At 39.9% G+C, this 18,905-nt stretch overlaps 1 protein-coding gene across 1 annotated transcript in view; it reads left to right on the top strand.

The window, feature by feature from the left end:
* Positions 1 to 18,905, top strand: part of dve (SATB1_N and homeodomain domain-containing protein dve) — a 474,059-nt gene that overhangs the window by 34,197 nt on the left and 420,957 nt on the right. The window lies entirely within an intron of this gene.

Raw genomic sequence — 18,905 nt, 5'->3', positions numbered from 1 at the left:
TAGGTTGTCCATCTGAGTATCGTGTGGCTCCTTCCATGTGCTGTGTTTTCTCATACGAAATTTGAAGTCCCGTTTTGATGGCAATTTCATGTAGTTTTTCAATGGAATGTATTGCTTCATGCCTATTATTGGAAAGGATTGCTATCTCATCAGCAAAGGCCAGACATTGCACGTGAATTCTGTCTTTACGTAGTCTTCCAAGGGTTATTCCTTTAGTTTAGACCTACTGGATATTAGTGTATCCACCAACGCTTCTGAACGAAACGTTCATCCTCCTTGCTCAACAAGGCACGCGCCATGCTATGAGAGGGTTAAGGTTTAAGTTTAAGGGTAGACACATGCGACAACCTCACGACGCCTCATGCGATGCAACAACACGTTCAGTAAGTGGTTCTGGGTGTAACTTCCAGCGGTTCAAGGAAGCCCTCTCAAAGTTTTTAGGTAACGTGTAAGTGGGCGTAAAATTCGTTATAGACATGTTTGACCTGCCCTCTGAGGTCTGATGTCCCAACTGTCAGGGCCACTTATTAATTCGTTCATGAACTGGCCACGTGATTGCATGATTGCAGGAACCTTCACCACTGGACAATGTAGAGTTTAATTAAAAATATAGATTCTATTAATACGATTACTGGCGAAGGGCTAATAAGTTCCACCCCTCCTCCCACCCTCTAGACCGGGTGGATAATTCAGTCATTAACGCAACACGCAAAACATGTTCCTTTTTTCTCCCATCTCCTCTTTGCGCTAATTCAACAGCAACTGCATGATAATGTATTCACGTCATTAACATTGGTTAAAACGCAACAGAACTCGATGATAACCTGGAAAAAGGAAATGTTTCATTCACAGGTGCGACGTACTTTGTTTTGCCATAGCTGACAGTTTTTTTAGGTTACTTGAAAATTTAGATTCAAGCAGAACGACATAAAATGATAAGGGCAATGTTTGGAGGCATTTTAACAGCAGTAAGTGCACGTTATGTCATCAAAGTAGGCTTACCCCAAGGATCAGCATTGAGTCCATTACTATTTGTATTGTTAAAAGACGTCACCAACAAGCACACTAGTGAATACAGGTTGGTAACTCCTTTATGCGGATGGGCTAGTAATTATAACTGAAGAAGACCTACAACAACGACTTTGGGCTGTGTCAAGGGATAAGGTCTTAGAGTAAATGCAAACAAGATAGAAGTAATGGTCAGCAGGTGATAGAAATATTGTGGACACTAAAGGAACCCAGTTGAATCAAGTAGAATAATTCCAATATCTACGGCGAATATTGAGTGTCGGAGGTGGGTGTGAAGCAGTAGCGAAAGCAAGAGTTAAGTCTGGTCGGAATAGGACGACCAGACGGAAATAGATAAAAAAGAGGACAAAACTATTTAAAAAGTAGGACAATGCCGGAGAAAAGAGGACACAAAAATCCTCCATTGAGAGTTCGAATTTAGACACATATTCCAGTTTTCACATACATGAACATAATTTGTCCATTTACATGTTATACAGTAAATTCTTCCAAAATTTAAACAATGAAACTAATTTACACGCTTTGCTGGTACTTTTCTGAAGATTCAGTTGCCTTCAGGAGTTTTGGCGTGTCTAACATATAAAAGGATACCCATGTAAATTACTTTAAATTATAACGAACCATTAAGAGGATTTTTATAGATTCTACTTTGGAATGGTTCATTTTAACAGTCCATTGTGCTGAAATCAAAGAAAGAACTCTTTCTATATTTGCATCGTGCCCTGGTATAGAAAAATGTATTCTGCAAGTTTTAAAAACTCTGAACCACAATCAGTTTTGCCCCTTTCTGAATACAAGATAACATTTTTAAATTAATACTCTAATTCCGGAATTGTTTAAAAATGCAGAACTGAACAAAAGATTTCACATTATCAATTTGAAAGGATTTAGAATTAGCTTGCAAACACAGAGTGCATTTTTCAACATCACAATAATCAATATCACGTTTCAGCGCCGATGATTTAACACAGGCTTCCTTCAAATCCCGGTCATCTCCTGTCGCTTGTCGCGTTGTCAACCATCAGACATTAATATAGCAGTTTCCTGATGGGGATATTGCTGAGAGGGAAGCATACAATACAAGGCTTGCACATAATAATCGCATATACTGTGTGTCCATGACCACATTTGTATATATCGATACGATATATATGATGCCTTCGCCTAATAAAGATAAACTTGTAAAAACGAAATAGTAAAACAGATTATCCCAAAATACTGAGTTTCTTCATCAAAGTAGGCTTACCCCAGGGATCTGCATTAAGTCCATTACTATTTGTATTGTTACAAGACGTCACCAGCAAGCACACTAGTGAAGACAGGTTGGTAACTCCTGTTTTGCGGGTGAGCTATTAATTATAACCGAAGAAGACCCTTAAACATTTCAGTTTTTAAATAATCTACCCGAACCCCGGACAGTGGTCGAAAAAGGAGAACAGTCCAGATAAAAGAGGACGTCTGGTCGCCCTCGGTCGGAACAAATGGAAAGAAGTGTCTGGAGTGATACGCAACATAGGGATGCTAAACGAGTTGAAACTAAAAATGTAACATATACAACAGTTGTAAAACCAGTTCTTATCTGTGGGACAGAAACATGGGCTGTGCGTGATGAAGATGCTTAGAATCTTGGGTATCTGTCTGACAGATAGATTAAAGAATGAAGAGATACGGAAGAGAGCTCGAGTGACAGGGATAAGTAAAATTAGAGTGGAAACTAAATTAAGTTGGTACGTCATGTGATACGAAGAAGGAACGACGAGTCTATTATAAAGCATGCAGGTTAGCTGTTACGCGGGAAGAGATCTAGAGGAAGGCAGTAGTTAAGGTGGAGAAATGTAGTTGACGAAGTAGTAACCTGGGACCACTCTGTACCTAGTGGAGTAATGTTCAATGAATATTTTACCTCTAATTTTGTTAAACCACCGCTGTCATTCTACTGTACTGTGTCCTTCTCTTTTAGCTAATATTTCGTAACGGGTCATGTGAAAATTTTATTGAGTTGGGAGGTGTCATTATTGAGATGGGAGGAGCATGATTTAGATTCAGCTCGATAATTCTCTGAAGTGGTCTGGAGATGCAATTACTGACAACCCCACCTCAAAGGTTGGCACCACTGTTGTTTTTATTTATTTATTTATTTATTTATTTATTTATTTATTTATTTGCGTATGGACCCCTGTTGAATCACGCATTACATTTATGATTCACTTTTCTAACAGACCATATTGTTTTCATTCTTTCACTGTGTGCCTGATTTATTTCCTCTGACCACTTAGTCCCCGATCTTTTAGGGACTTCATTCTCTGGCCGTTACTACCCATCTATTTATCTTGTGACGGTAAATGTTTATGTCCAGTATTTCTGATGGTTCTATCTGGATTTTTTCCAGATCATTTTAACATCTTGTATCCATGGTACGTTCTTCAGTTTTTCAGTATATGTCAAAATCTTGTGGATTAGCCTTGAAGACGATAGTCTGTGAACGTGTGCATAGAATTTCATTCTTCGTCTATACCATTCTTTTTTCTCTGGGTCCAGAATTTTTCTCAAGATCTTCCTTTCCTCCTGCAAGATGTTTTCCAGATCACCTTTATTATTAAGTACCAAGATTTCACTTGCATACAGCACTTCACGTTTAATCACCGTATTATAATGTTTGATTTTTGTACGTATGGACAAGCTTTATTAATTAATTAATTAATTTATTTATTTATTTATTTATTTATTTATTTATTTATTTATTTATTTATTTATTTATTTATTTATTTATTTATTTATTCGCTGCGGCCATCGAGGACCACGTTAAGTTACATTTGGCGGTGAACTTTGTGCTTTCTTTCGAGCCCAGAATTCACTCATTCTTTCTGAATGGGCCTGCTTGCCATCTTCTGTCCAAGGGATACCGTGTTTTCTCGTCACTTGTTCGTCCCGGTTTAGCGCGTCGTCAGTATCTTTTTTGGGGAGAAGACCTCTGTCAAAGGCGCCACCGGTTTGATCTGTAGCACTTGAAGATGTTTCTAACCCAAGGCATCGTGGTTTTAGGTCTGCAATCAAATAGGTGGAAGATCTGTTTGGTCAACCTGTTTCCGTCCGTTCGTTTGAGGTGACCGTAAAATCTTGTCCGTCTTTTGCGGATCGTGTTTGTAATTTTCTCTATATCCCTCTGCACGCTCTGGTGCAGCGCATTCAGGACCTGCCGGCCGGGTGTTCGTAAGCCGGCACCAGAATTACGTTTACGTGGCTCCCAAACCACATGGGTGTAGAGGGAAACGAGTTAGCTGATAAACTGCCAATGAGTTTGCTACTTTGCCCCCGTTGCCTTACAGGGTTCCAGCCTGTGATATTCACTCTCAGCAGAGACATTTGGTTATGTCCCGTTGGCTGATGGAGTGGCAGGCCACCCCTCTCCCAAATAAGCTGAAAGCGTTAAAAGGAACTACGAAGGTATGGAAGACTTCGCTTCGGGTTTCTCGAAGAGAAGCAGTGTGGTAGCATGTCTTCTTTGGATCGGTCACGGCACAGTAACGTCCTCCTACCTACTGAAGAACGAACGCCCCACCCCCTACCCCCCGATATGTACCTTGCCGATCTGCGCCGTAGTCAAAACTCCCGAATACAATCTCCCTCGTCTGCAAGATAACGCGCAGTCAGCAGACCTCGTCATCCGTTTTATGAGGGATAGTGACCTTTTTTATCGTGAGTAAAAGTTTATTTTGTATTAATCTATTTTTGTTAACTACGCTGTTATCCCATTGAATCTATTTTAGTTCCTGTTTGTGTATTTTAACGTGTTGTTTTAACTTCTAACTTGAATGATATGTATCTCTGGTAATGCCTTACTCCATTGTAAACTATATGTTCTATAATTTTATCAGAAAATAAGGCATTGAGAATTAGATTCAGTGATTATTTTTATTTCATAATCACTTTTCATCCTCATTTGTTTTAAATTCTAGTCAGTGGATATATTTTAAAATTTTAATTATCATCTCTTTTCGTTCCATCTCGTACCGTTAGGGGCTTACCTGTTAGGCCCCTTTAAGCAACAAACATCATTATCACATCATCATCATCATCATCATCATCATCATCATCAATTTTCTCTGTTTTGTTATAGACTTCCTTATTGGACCTTTTTTGGTGGATGCCATTCTTGGAGTTGGATCCGATGATTCCCCTAATTATTCTGCGCTCCTTTTTCTCCAGTTCTTCCAGATGTCCTTTATTTGCATGTAGGGATATTATTATTATTATTATTATTATTATGATTATTATTATGATTATTATTATTATTATTATTATTATTATTATTATTATTATTATTATTATTATTATTATTATTATTATTATGATTCTAAGATCTACACCTTTTGATAAGGTACATTGCCTGACGTGAAGTACCTACCAAACATGGACAATTTAAAGTAAGACGATTCCTAAACGCATCCATTACATGATTATCAACCTGCTCAACAATGATTGAAATCCAGGAGAATTTTTCTACTGAGTGCCTTTCGGAGTCACCTCCATCATCAAGAGTAACTTCCTGGAGATCCAGAAACCTTCATCTCAATGGATGGATGGATCCACCTAAAACTCTTCCAGCCGGTAGATCTAAGATCAATATGAAGAAGTGGGGTCTAGCTGAAGAAGAGTCAACCCTCTGTGCCTGCGGGAAAGAACAAACCATTGAAACTCCTGCCCTCTCGTTTGCACCACGCAAGATTTAGTGAAGGCCACACCAAATGCTCGAGATCTCGCCAAATTATGGTCCGATATGGTATGACATAATTGTTACTTTGAATGTACCTCTAGTGTTTTTTACCAGTTATCTAATTATTGTTTCTCATTATTAACCAATAATTGATTTGATGTATTGCTTCTGATAGGAATAAATATTATAATAATTATTACTATTATTTTAGCCATTCTCTTGAGTATTTATAATTTTAGCTATTATTATTACTTTTTAATCCAGCTAGAAATGTTCTATGGCAATTCTATACTTGATTAAAAGCAGTATTTCTCCCTCATTCCCTTCGTATTGTCTAAATCCATGTTTGATCATAAATAATATCTCGAAACTGGAACGGTTAGCAGCAGCATTGAAAGCGATCAACATCAGAGATTATAGCGAACTGAAATCTCATATTGTCCATCATCAGATAGGCGAGATTCTACTGGACTGTGATCACACAGATAATGGGCCAGCAAGAGCGTACTTTCTGTAATTGCATCAGATTATAATCTCCTGATTGTCTCAACTGATTATCCCATCAGTAAATAATAAAAAAAGACAGAGGGAGAGAGAGAGAGAGAGAGAGAGAGAGAGGGGACCAACTTTACAGATAACAGGATCTCCATTCGCCAATCGGAATTATCTGTAATCAGCGACAATCCTTGCTGGCATTTGTCCTGACGGATTGTTCACTACGATCTGGCCTGCAGGTAAAAATTGTAGGCTTGTGCTGTTTTATCGATGTATAATGGACGAGCATAATTCCTGTGGAATGAGAGATATTATTATTATTATTATTATTATTATTATTATTATTATTATTATTATTATTATTATTGTTACGGAGATATCCGTGGTAGGTAGAGGTGAAAGAAGGTGCGGGTGTGAATGGGTTTCAAGCTACGAAATTAACGTGCAATGTAAAATTAATTTAAAATTTAACTAGGTTATATTTTCTTTTCAAAAACAAGAGATAACAATCATAACAGGTACAGAGTAGCAAAAAAGTAGGTACAATATTACTGGATTCGGGCTCAGTGCCCTTACTTCATAACTCTTGGGCAATCAGCCCCGCCTTACTCCAAAAAAAAAAAAAATTTAGCCAAGGGGCAGAAAACCCCATTCATGCCCAGGGGCACTGGCTCCAAACATTACACATAAAGCCTGCACGAGGCATACAGAAACAAATTTCAAAGAGCGATCCGCTCTCAAAATTGTAAGCCTATCACAAGGCCACACCAAACTCTACCTTCAAGCTGTCCTCTAAGGACGTATTCACAGGGGTAAAATACCCAACCTACGGAGGTCTATTACATGAAAAGAAGGTTGATTACATGACCTCTAAAATAACAATTTGAGAGGAGGCGATCTTGCACTCCTAATACACTTTGTTTTTAAAACCTAATCTGGCTCTGGGCCGCTAACGCAAGGGCTAATCCCATACTACAGAGGTGACTTAGAGAAGAACACTTTACATTACATAAACGAAGAATAGTTTGAGAAAATAAGTTCACCTCAAAACAAATGTGAGTGGGAGCTCGAGAGGGTTAGCACTCTCTATCCCAATATGTAGCTTTACAAGAAAAAGATGAAAAGAGTAATTACATTTTGGGAAAAGGTTACATGATGGAAATGCTTCGAACCCGCCGCGAGTGTTAAACTGCCGACCTAGCAAGAAAAGAAGTTATTAATAGGCCATTACCTGGTGTTGAACGGCTGAAGAAGAAAGAGGCGCTTCCCGCCTTCTGCTATGTACTTAATACACTGAAAGATGGAACAGAAGTGGCCCGGAGACCCCAAAATCAGCAGTTTATATACTCTCGCGGAAGTTTCTAGGCGTTAGGGGAATGAAAACACCCGCCCACAATGTTTTTATTGGATAGGACCCCGCAACAGATACAAGTTGGGGGAAGATACACCAGATTGGTCAGAAATTACTAAAAGAAATTCGGGATTGGATAAATCTAAAACAAGGGGAAAAAGAGGGGTATACAGCCAACTTAAACAATAACAGAAAGAAATTTAACAAGAAACAAACTTTTGAAATAAAAATTTCTCCAACAAAATAGTTCTTTGACTCCGCACTAGGGTGCGCTATTGTTGATCTTCAGTAGTGTCCTCTAGAAGAGAAAGTTCACACTTCTTACTTCAAGCGAAACAAAAACACATCAAAAGTGACACAGTTCAAAAACTCAAAATTTTCCACGTGGTGACATCTTCTGAGAAAGTAGAGAATTAATAGAATAGATAAAGTTCAACCTTCCTCCAGAAGAGGAGTATCAACTGGCGCAACTTTTAAATAAACGGTGTAGAGGTGTACCGCCCGGTACAATTATTATTATTATTATTATTTTGATTCGTTATACCCAGTTAAGGAGCGCATGTGAAATTATTTAGCACAGCGTTTCTTCTCGTCTTCTCAAAATCTCTTCATCCTTTCGCTGTGCTTCTATTTGCGTTCTTCCGTTCATCCTGTAGCTTGTCTTTTAGGTTGATCAGCAAATTTGTGTTTGTTTATGAGATTTCTGAATTTTTTCTTTCTTGCATGATTTCTTCATTTATACCAATTTCCTGAAGATCTTTGTTTATTTCTGTAAGCCAGTTGTGATTCATTTTTAGAGATACTGCGAGATTTACTATTTCCTTTGTTATCCATTCTGATCATGTGACCATAGAATTTTAATCTTCTTTTCTTTAATGGTGTCTGTGATTTTCTCTGTTACTTGATAGATTTCCTGTGATTTCCTTTTCATCCAAATACCATTTTCGCATTTAGGTCCTAGAATTTTCCTGAGAATTTTTCTCTCGTGTTTTTCGATCTTTTGTATCTGTGATCTGCCACCAATTATCAGAGTTGTTGATGCATAAAGGGCTTCTGGTTTGACAACTGTGTTGTAATGTCGTAATTCTGCGTTTTGGGATATAGATCTTTTGTTGTATCTGCTCCAGACAATTGTATATGCTTTTTCTAATTTTGCAATTCTTTCTTTCTTTGCTTGCTGATTTATCCCGTTTGCTTGTATAATTTCGCCTAGGTATTTGAATTAATCTACTTGGGAAATTTTCCCATATCTTGTGATTTGAGAATGGTTATTAAAACCTGATTTTGTACCTTCCATATTCTTCGTCTTTTCATAATTATGAAATTTGCAGACCTGTTCTTGCCGACATTTCATGAAGTTTTTCTACGGACTGGAGTGCTTGTTTTTTGTTGCTGGAGAGGATTGCCAAGTCATCTGCAAAGGCGAGACAATCAAGGTGAATTTTGTTTTTGAGAAGTGTAAAGATATTGATCCCTTTAGTTTCAGTTTTCCATTCTCGAACAACTTTTTTCAGAACCAGAATGAATAGTAGTGGTGATAATCCATCGCCTCATGTGACCCCTGTTGTAATTTAGAATGGCTCTGAAATTTCTCCTAAAACTTTAACTTTCGTTGTTGTACCTGTTAGAGTTTACTTGATCAATACCCTTGTTTTTCTGTCGATTTTAAATTCCTCAAGTATATTGAATAGAGTCTGTCGGTCTATTGAATTACAAGCTTTTTGAAGTCAACAAAGGTAAATTGTTTTGTTTTACGAATTTGTAAAATAGTTTTTAGGTTTAAGATTTGTTCCGGGCATGATGTCCCTTGTCGAAACCCTGGCTGATATTCTCTAATTAAGGAAATCCCTCTGAAATAGTTTATATCTGATTTATCCCCTAAAGCACCTCTACCAGTGAAATTGAAACTACAGTCGAAACTGGTTATAACGGTCGTTACAGGCGATAGTCGCACAAACTATGCTTTTTTGTTGCTAAAATGTCATATCTGTAAGCTTTACTCTTCACACTTACATGGTTAATTAACAGAAAGATTAAAACATAAGTAGAATAAGTGTTGTTCTTGCAGTACAGTATTTGTTGAACAGGACAGAAGGGCAAAATATAAAATAATAAGTGAAGAATACAATACTGGACGTCCTGCGTGCCGGAGGACTGGATACAACAATACTTGCATTAGTAAGGGTCACTCTAGAATTCATAACTTCCCGGGTAAGAGTCCGACAGTGTGATGAACTTTCACTACTACTGTTCAACTTGGTTCTGGATGAAGTGGTGAAACAATGGAGCCATTTGAACAAAACCATGTGCAGATTGTGCAGATTAGATACAAGATCAAACACAACGCCACAGTAGTAATGGGATAATCGAATATTTTTAATAATCGAATAACCTCCATCCGATTATTAGGTGTATGTGTATGTCGGGTATTCAGCCCGAAGGCTGGTTTGATCCTCCACAGCTCCACCAAAATCTATCATAGATAGCCTAGGTGTCTCTGAAGAGGCATACTAGAGAAATGAGGAGTGAGGTAGTTTACCGTTGCTTTCCTCACCGAGCCAGATGTTGCTATTGCATATCAGTCTGCCAATCCCGCTGAAATGCATGCACCAACCGACCCTATGAGCGATATTTTCACACCATTCATAACAGGGACTGGCTGCACAAGGAATGGTATTAGTAGCATCGGTCATACCTCGGTCACTTTAATATTGTCAAAGCCAAGGATGAGGCTGGGACAGATCAGTGAAAGTAACAAATTGCTCTAGCCCATACCAGAAGACATAGTGCACTGTAAACACTACATCATGCCAACAAGGGCTCATTATTTAGATAATCGAATAGGTGTCAAATATCATTCAGTTGTATCGCATAGAATATTCGGATGCGTCATGAATCAATTTTTCGATTTAAGGGTGTCGTATGGATGATCGATTGAAATAAGCGAATAAATGAACTCTTATGAAAAATAAAAATACGCCTTTTTCCAAACGTATCTCCAAATATTGAAACTAAACGAATGAATTAACTGTATTAATAACATCACTTTCCATTCGATTACAAAGGGCACTAGGAAAGTTTTGCAATGGGAGTGAACGCTTTAGACCTTTTTCAAAATAATTTGCACCACACTCTATACACTTCTCCATACGGCGAAACCTGTCACTGAACCAACTCTGCCACTTTTCTTCGGTTGCATTTTCACACTCTTGATCCCATGCTGCCAGAAACTCTTCGTCGGATGCAAAACGCCGCCCTTTCAGCTTCATCTTCACTTCTGGGAAGAGTGCGAAGTCACATGGGGCAAGATCGGGACTGTATGGAGGGTGATCAAGCACAGTGAACCCTGATCTGGCAAGAAAATCCTTTGTTACATTAGCACGATGTGCTGGAGCATTGTCGTGATGCAAGAGCCGAGTGTTGAGCCGTGATCTTGAACGGAGCTGCTCGAGAGCCTGGATGACCTGAGGCACACAAGTCTCACTGTACCACTTTGCAGTAACTGTCCTTTGTGTTTCTAGCACAACACGAGTCAGGATGCCCAGTTTAGTGAAGAATACTGCAATATCTGTCCGTGCACTCATCTCTTCAGACATCTTTCTCACTCCATTGTCTACAACACAATATAGCAAATATACTTATGACTGCATCCAGTACTACAATTCCATCTTCTACTCCCCTGCTGTCACCTCAGCACTATTACTTCGCTTCAACTATTGATTTAAATAACGTTTCTTCTCAACTTTATGCTCGATGTTTGACGTCTTTCTGCTCAATATTTTAATGGTGAAAAAATTTCTTAGGAGACAAATTAGGGGGCCCCGCACTACGAAAAACGTAACATTAAGCAATTTCCTCAATTGTACCGAAAGTTGAAGGGATAAAAGTCCCGGAAAGGTTTTATATTATGAGTCTTCAATACCTCTATCAAACTAAAAAAAAAAAGCAGACTTCGAATATCACTTTTGGCCTAAATGCTGTTTCGGAAAAACAGCCTAAAATCGCTGGTAGTAAAGCCAGACTGCGGTGTCTTTGATAATTCAAATGTTCGTTATATATCGCATAGGTTCGCCTGTCCCGCAAGAAATTACATTGAGGGTAATAGGAAGCGAAGGATATTTGAAATCAAACAGCAAAGTAAACAAGTATAGGAGTGAGGTAAGAAAAAAAGAGGAAAAAAGAGAAACGGAAACGACAGAACACGGAATTCAAGTCTTCTCAAGTAGTCCGTACATCTTCGTCCTTCCTCAAGTCTGCGTTCCGGCTAAAATTATTATCGTGGACCTCTGGGATACCTGCATTCCTGTCCCTATCATTATGGAAGGGTACCGTCTTCCCTGAGGCTACGGCTGAGAAACACAGGAGGGGGAGGGGGAGATAATGAAGCAGAAGAATCAGCTTGCTATTGTTTCTTTGGACGCACCATTTCCGATAACAAGGCTTCATTCGCTTCGCGCCTTCACTTGCTCCTACCTGGTAGACTACCTGTTTCACTCGCGGTCAATATCAGTCAGTGTTGACTAAGGAGACCGTATTTGTAGGAAGCAATACATGATGTTAATAATATTGTCATAAGAGGTTAAGAGGAAAGGGGGAAGTGTATTAGCAAAACGCACGACTGATAAGATCAGTAAGAAAAGGAAAACAAGTTCTAGGGACGTGTATACAGATAGGTTGAAAAGCGGCTGACAAAACAGACCTTAAAATACCTAAAGTTAAAGAAGGTCTGAAAGGACCACGGCAGGGTTTGTTTCAGGCAAGTGGGCACCTCAGATCGAGAACGATGCAAATCACAGATCAACAACTTCAAGGGCTTCCATGAAGAAGTGAAGCGGAAGAAAGAATTGACGGAGGAAATAAGAGACTCACCTCACATTGACTCACCTCCCTATCCTTAGCGAAATAGGCCTACAAAGTGATCGCTTCTGAGCCCGAAGGCCTATACTGCTAATAATAAGAGTTGGTGTCTGACGTTTCTTAGAGGGAGGTCCGCTTACTGCCTGTCGAGGTGGGATAAAGGGAGTGGCTGTGTGGTTGCCATGGAAACGAGGGTGGGGCGACTGCGGTTGCCATGGGGATAAAACTTCAGGGCAGCTCGTCTTGCTGGGAGTTGCCAAACCTGTCACTGTCACTGATAAGAACCTGATTGTTTGTATAAAAGTGATCGCAAATGGGACGACACCGCCTGGCCAGGTAGTCTACAACAGATCACAGCGGTCAGAATGATGGAGGGAACAAGTGAGTCGGAAGTGAGGGGTAAGAGTATGTAGAAAGGAATGCTGGAATGTGGCAACATCGTGAAATGGCACGTGCAGTGCTCCTCTCTCCAACCTTACCTGCCAGACGCCAACTTTAGTTAAGTCTAGTATAGATTACGAGGTGTCGCATGGTCAGTGCGGCGAATCCTCTCGGTCTTTATTCTTGGCTTTCTAGACCGGGGTCGCCATCTCACAAGTTATCTCAGCTATCTCCTCATATGCAATCACGTAGGCTGAGTAGACCTCGAATCAGCCCTCAGCGAGTTGGCCGTGTGTTTAAGGTCGCGAAGCAGTAAGTTTGCATTCGGGATATAGTAGGTTCTAATCACACCTTCGGCAGCCCTGAAGATGCGTGCTTTCCAATTTTCACAAAAGGTAAATGCTGTGGATGCACCGTAATTAAGGCCATGGCCGCTACCTTCTCAGTCCTAGCTCTTCCCTATCCTTGCATCGCCGAACATTTTCGATGTGTTACTTTGAGGTTAAACCAGTAGCAATAATACACTAATAATAAGAAGAAAAAATCTACAACATAAATGTATGTCTGCACGTTAAGATTAAACATTACAATACTGGAATCAACACTGAGGCTTCACATGTAGGGGAAACTAACGCTTCATGAAAAGGGCGACGAAAATATCCTAAAAGAAGAGCGAAAAATCATGAGGAAGATTTTAGGACCAAGACACACGGAAGAAGGGTACCGCCTCCAATCCGGGAAATCCACAGAAAAAATATCTAATACTGCGGCAGACCTCAGGAAAAGAAGGCTAGAATTTTATGGACATGTTAAGAGGCTTCCAGAAATCAGACTAACCCACCAAATTCTTGAAAGAGTTAATAAACTGAAGAATTTCCCTTGGACACAAGAAAGAAAAGCGGACATGAAGAATGCACAAATTCAAACTGAAGAAATTTTGAATCGAAATATATATAGAAAGAAAATTGACAAGTGGGAAGTTACTCCAGAGAATGAAGAACCAAAAAGAGCAGATATCAAGTGGACGGAAGAAAAGAAGATGATCTTTAGTGAACAGATGAAAGCATCCTGGATCCTCCGCAAACGAAATCATAAATAAAGCTTCGTGTGTTCCGAAAGGGGCCGTTTACGCATAATAATAATAATAATAATAATAATAATAATAATAATAATAATAATAATAATAATAATTTTATTAAATAATTTGGTCAATTATAGACTGCCCAGAACCTTCTTCATACGTCGGATGATCGCCTATCTATGTTCCTCTGATAACACACTCCGAGGTTGAAGTCGAATTTGCAAAAGCTAAAATCCCGCAGAAGTGATCTGTCACCGGATGGTCACCCTGTTATTTATTATGTCGTCTGCGATTTTCAGTCTTTGTAGATCCCAAAAGATCCCACTGTATCTCTTCCAACCAACTGGTGATATGTTTCAGTTTGGAGATATAATCAAAAATATTCTTAATTAGCCTGTCGTTGCTCATTCTGTGAAGATGGAGATGCAAATGTAGTCTTCGTCTTTTCATTGCGTCTGTAATTTTATTTGTATTGCAGTAAAGGTCTTAAATTTTAGTTTTCATCCAAATATCGTTATTCTTCTGCAGTCCCAAAATTTTCCTAAGTAATTTCCTTTCTTTCCTGTCCAGTTCTTCTTATTCACCTCTTTTGTCAACGATTAATAATAATAATAATAATAATAATAATAATAATAATAATAATAATAATAACAATGTATGTTTAGTCCTCAGCCCGAAGGCTGGTTGGATCCTTAACAGCTCCGCCATCAGCTGTCATAGATGGCCTAGAAATCACTGAAGAGGCGTACTAGGGAAATGAGGAGTGAGGTAGTTTCCCGTTGCTTTCCTCACAGAGCCAGAAGTTGCTATTACATATCAGTCTGCCAAGCCCACTGAAATGCATGCACCAACTGACCCTATGAGCAATATTTTCACACCATTCATAGCAGGGACTGACTGCAGAAGGAATGGCATTACTAGCATCGCTCATACCTCAGTCACTTGCATTTTGTCAAAGCCAAGAATAAAGCTGAGACAGATCAATAAAAGTAACGAGATTCCTCTAGCCCATACCGGAAGACATAGTACACTGTAAACACTAGGTCCCGCCATCAAAGGCATAATAATAATAATAATAATAATAATAATAATAATAATAATAATAATAATAATAATAATAATAATAATAAAATGGAAAAGATGTTTCATATGACAAATAGGCCTATATACAATAAGAAATCTCTATCCTCGAACTTAAAATTAAGGCATTATCAAACAGTGGCCCGGCCAGAAATTTTACGAGACGCTGGAATTGAAATGGATACTATAGAAAACAGAACACGTTTCAGGGAAGTAACACAAAAGGCAGAATTTCAGGAGAGAAAGAAATTAACAACTGGAAGAAAATTGACTCAGGGAATAAAAAGGAACAACATTATATTTCTCTCTCTCTCTCTCTACCTCCTGTGGGTGGGGGACGCAGATGAAGAATACACCCATGTTATACCCTGCCTGTCGTAAGAGGTGGAGCCGGCCCCGTGGTGTAGGGATAGCCCGGGTTCGATTTCAGGCCAGATCAGGGATTTTTACCTGGATCTGAAGGCTGGTTCGAGGTCCACTCAGCCTACGTGATTAGAATTGAGGAGCTATCTGACGGTGAGATAGCGGCCCCGGTCTAGAAAGCCAAGAATAACGGCCGAGGGGATTCGTCGTGCTGACCCTACGACGCCTCGTAATCTGCAGGCCTTCGGGCTGAGCAGCGGTCGCTTGGTAGGCCAAGGCCCTTCAAGGGCTGTAGTGCCATGGGGTTAGGTTAGGTTAGGTCAGGTCGTAATAGGCGACTAAAAGAAGAGACAAAGGGATGATTGAATTAGAACCATGAAACTACTTGTGATTAGTACCATCACGCGGGGAACACCATGGATCGCCTTTACTTGCGGTTGTACCACTATATGTGGAACATCTCGGGCTTACGTTGCCTGTGATTAGTAGCAGTCTATGAGCAACACCTTTTGTCTTCGTTGCCTGTGATGTGCCCACTATGTGAGGAACACCACGGGATAGTACGAGTCCCTGTGGTTAGTACACCTACGTGAGGAACACCATAGGTCTGCGTTACCTTGCGACGTAAAATACTTGTGAGTAGTATCATAATGTGTGGAACACCGTGGGTTTACGCTACTTTTGATTAGTACCGCAACTTCACAAATACCATGGTTCTAATTTACTAGCGATAAGTACAATCATGAGGGCCGTTGACCAGTATTTTGAACCCCTTGGTACTGGAAGTATCATCGATTCAGGGTTGTGCTTTGGAAGCAGACCCTTGGTCAGTAATACTATTGTTTTAATATAGTTTCTGGGAAGGTGATTGTTTTAAATTCATATTCATCCGTTCATTTTTCATCATGTCGTCTTGAATTCTGGTCAGTGGATGCATTTTGGACTTTTCAGTTTTCATTGCATTTCTTCTCATTTAGTACCATTAGGAGCCGATGACCTAGATGTTACGCTCCTTTAAACAGCAAGCATCATCATCATCATCAAAGTGCCGGCGCCAGCCTATTGGGAAAATACGAGTAAAAAGCCGCAGAAGATCAGAGAAACCACTATGCTAATAATGGAACATCAAGTGTTGCATCTTCTGATTAAAGCATGTTTGCCAAAGCTGGGATGTAAAGCATTTGTTGCAGGCTAAAAGAAACCTATAAAATTTCTCCGACTTGTACGAAATAAAAGAACAACTGTTAGCGCAGCCTAAGAAGCTGTTAAGGCCCATATTACGAGCACAGTCATGTGGTATGGTGTTGAAGCATTGCACTCATAAAACGTTTAGTGGATGGGAATGGCAGCCAAAGGAACCACGACAAAGAAATAGCTTGCGAGTTTTATGGGGGAGGCACAGCACAGCCGTCATTAGCAGACGAACAGACCAGTTGGCGGCAAGACACAACAATTCGTACCGTTCGTAGGATTAAGTGAAATGTATAAATTTAAATTAAGTCAGTTTTGATACTTTCCGTCATTTTCAAATGTTTTTTAGGGTATTATACCACTGTAGTGTGACCCAACGGTGATGATGATAATAATGTTTGAGTCGTCAATCGATAAACCGGTTTGAGGCAGCTGTCCATGCCACCCTATCCTAAATCTGATGGTCACATTCATGCCTTGCTCTCTTCCTGCCGTTCTGAGCACCTACACTTCCCTCAAAAACCAACTGACCGGGTCAATTGGCCGTGCGGTTAGGGGCGCGCAGCTGTGAGCTTCCATCCCGGAGATGGTGGGTTCGAACCCACTGTCGGCAACCCTGAAGATGGTTTTCCATTTTCACACCAGGCAAATGCTGGGGCTGTGCCTTAATTAAGGACACGGCCGCTTCCTTCCCACTCCTAGGTCTTTCCTGCCTCGTCGTCGCCATAAGACTTATCTGTGTCGGTGTGACGTAAAGCAAATACAAATTTTACCTTTTACGTTGTCAAAGTAAGGACATGATGATGTAATTTACTTTAATTACAAAATGTCTAGTTTATAAATTTCACTATAACAATATAACATGTAATTTTGCCTTTACGGCGTTGCTGGATTTTTATCAGTGACTTTTGTAACATGGAGAAGTTCTATTTTTGCGCAGTCACATCAAGTGTTTCTGAGTTCGTGAATGTTTTGTCATTGCAGGTGTTACTGTGTGTTTAATTTTTTTATGAGGAATGTTGAGTTTTGTTTTCGTATTTGTTCAGTATGGAAAAGTCAGTGGAGAGCCTCTTAAAAACCACAAATGTTTCTAAATATTTTTATTTTTTGGAGGGGGAACGGGTTACAGCACACAACTGATTTTATGCACCAGCCGCCACTGGTAATAGATCAAAATGCAAACTACTCCGCATTTCCGTAATGTAGCGAGAGTAACATATACTGTAGGGGTTCTGATGGTCAGTAACCCTGTAAAACTCATAGCATAACCATTGTGCAGTCTAGAATATAGGCCTACTTGTTACTCGCTTTAGTTAGTTTTACATTCTAACCTACTGAAAAACTGAAAATCCACAGCCTGATTCCAGTCATTCGACCGGGCCAGGAATAGAATGAATGAAGTCCCCATCTAGCTGCGATGATAGGAATTGTGCCGGCTGCCGAAGCCTGTCCCACTCCTCTGGGTCAATGATGAATGACTGCCAGATGAAATGAAATGTTATTGTAGAGTGTTGCTGGAATGAAACATGACGGGAAAACCGGAGTAGGCTACCCGGAGAAAAACTATAGTGAATGTTTTGTTTAATTAGGTTTGTATGAGGAATGTTTATATGTGTTGGAGTTGGTTGTATATTTCTTCACTATGGAAAACTCAGTGGAGAGCCTGGCATCATTGTTAAGACATTGTCAAGACAAAGTTTAAAATTCTCTGCCAGCGTCATCTTATAAGCACTTCCAGTCTTTCTTGAGTGCGTAAATGGCTTGGCTGAACGAGAGTGAATATGGTTGTTTATCGTAACGTGTTCGAGTTTATACTTTAGTCATACTTTACTTACTTTTTTGTATTTGCTATTTGCTTTACGTCGCACCGACACAGATAGGTCTTATGGCGACGATGGGATAGGAAGTGGCTAGGAGAAGGAAGGAAGCGGCCGTGGCCTTAATTAAGGTACAGCCCCAGCATTTGCCTGGTGTGAAAATGAAATGGAAAACCACGGAAAACCATCTTCAGGGCTGCCAAGAGTGGGGTTCTAACCCACTATCTCCCGAATACTGGATACCGGCCGCACTTAAGCGACTGCAGCTATCGAGCTCGGTGCTTGACGTACTTTAGTTAGTTTAGTTAGTGATGCTTTATTTTAGTGATTCTTTAGTTACCGGTAGTTTAGTTTTTTTTTTTGCTATGGGCTTTACGTCGCACCGACACAGATAGGTCTTATGGCGACGATGGGATAGGAAAGGCCTAGGAGTTGGAAGGAAGCGGCCGTGGCCTTAATTAAGGTACAGCCCCAGCATTTGCCTGGTGTGAAAATGGGAAACCACGGAAAACCATTTTCAGGGCTGCCGATAGTGGGATTCGAACC

The sequence above is a fragment of the Anabrus simplex genome, chromosome 10, assembly GCF_040414725.1.
Source record: "Anabrus simplex isolate iqAnaSimp1 chromosome 10, ASM4041472v1, whole genome shotgun sequence".
Classification (NCBI taxonomy): domain Eukaryota; kingdom Metazoa; phylum Arthropoda; class Insecta; order Orthoptera; family Tettigoniidae; genus Anabrus; species Anabrus simplex.
This window is presented reverse-complemented; position numbering and strand designations above follow the sequence as displayed.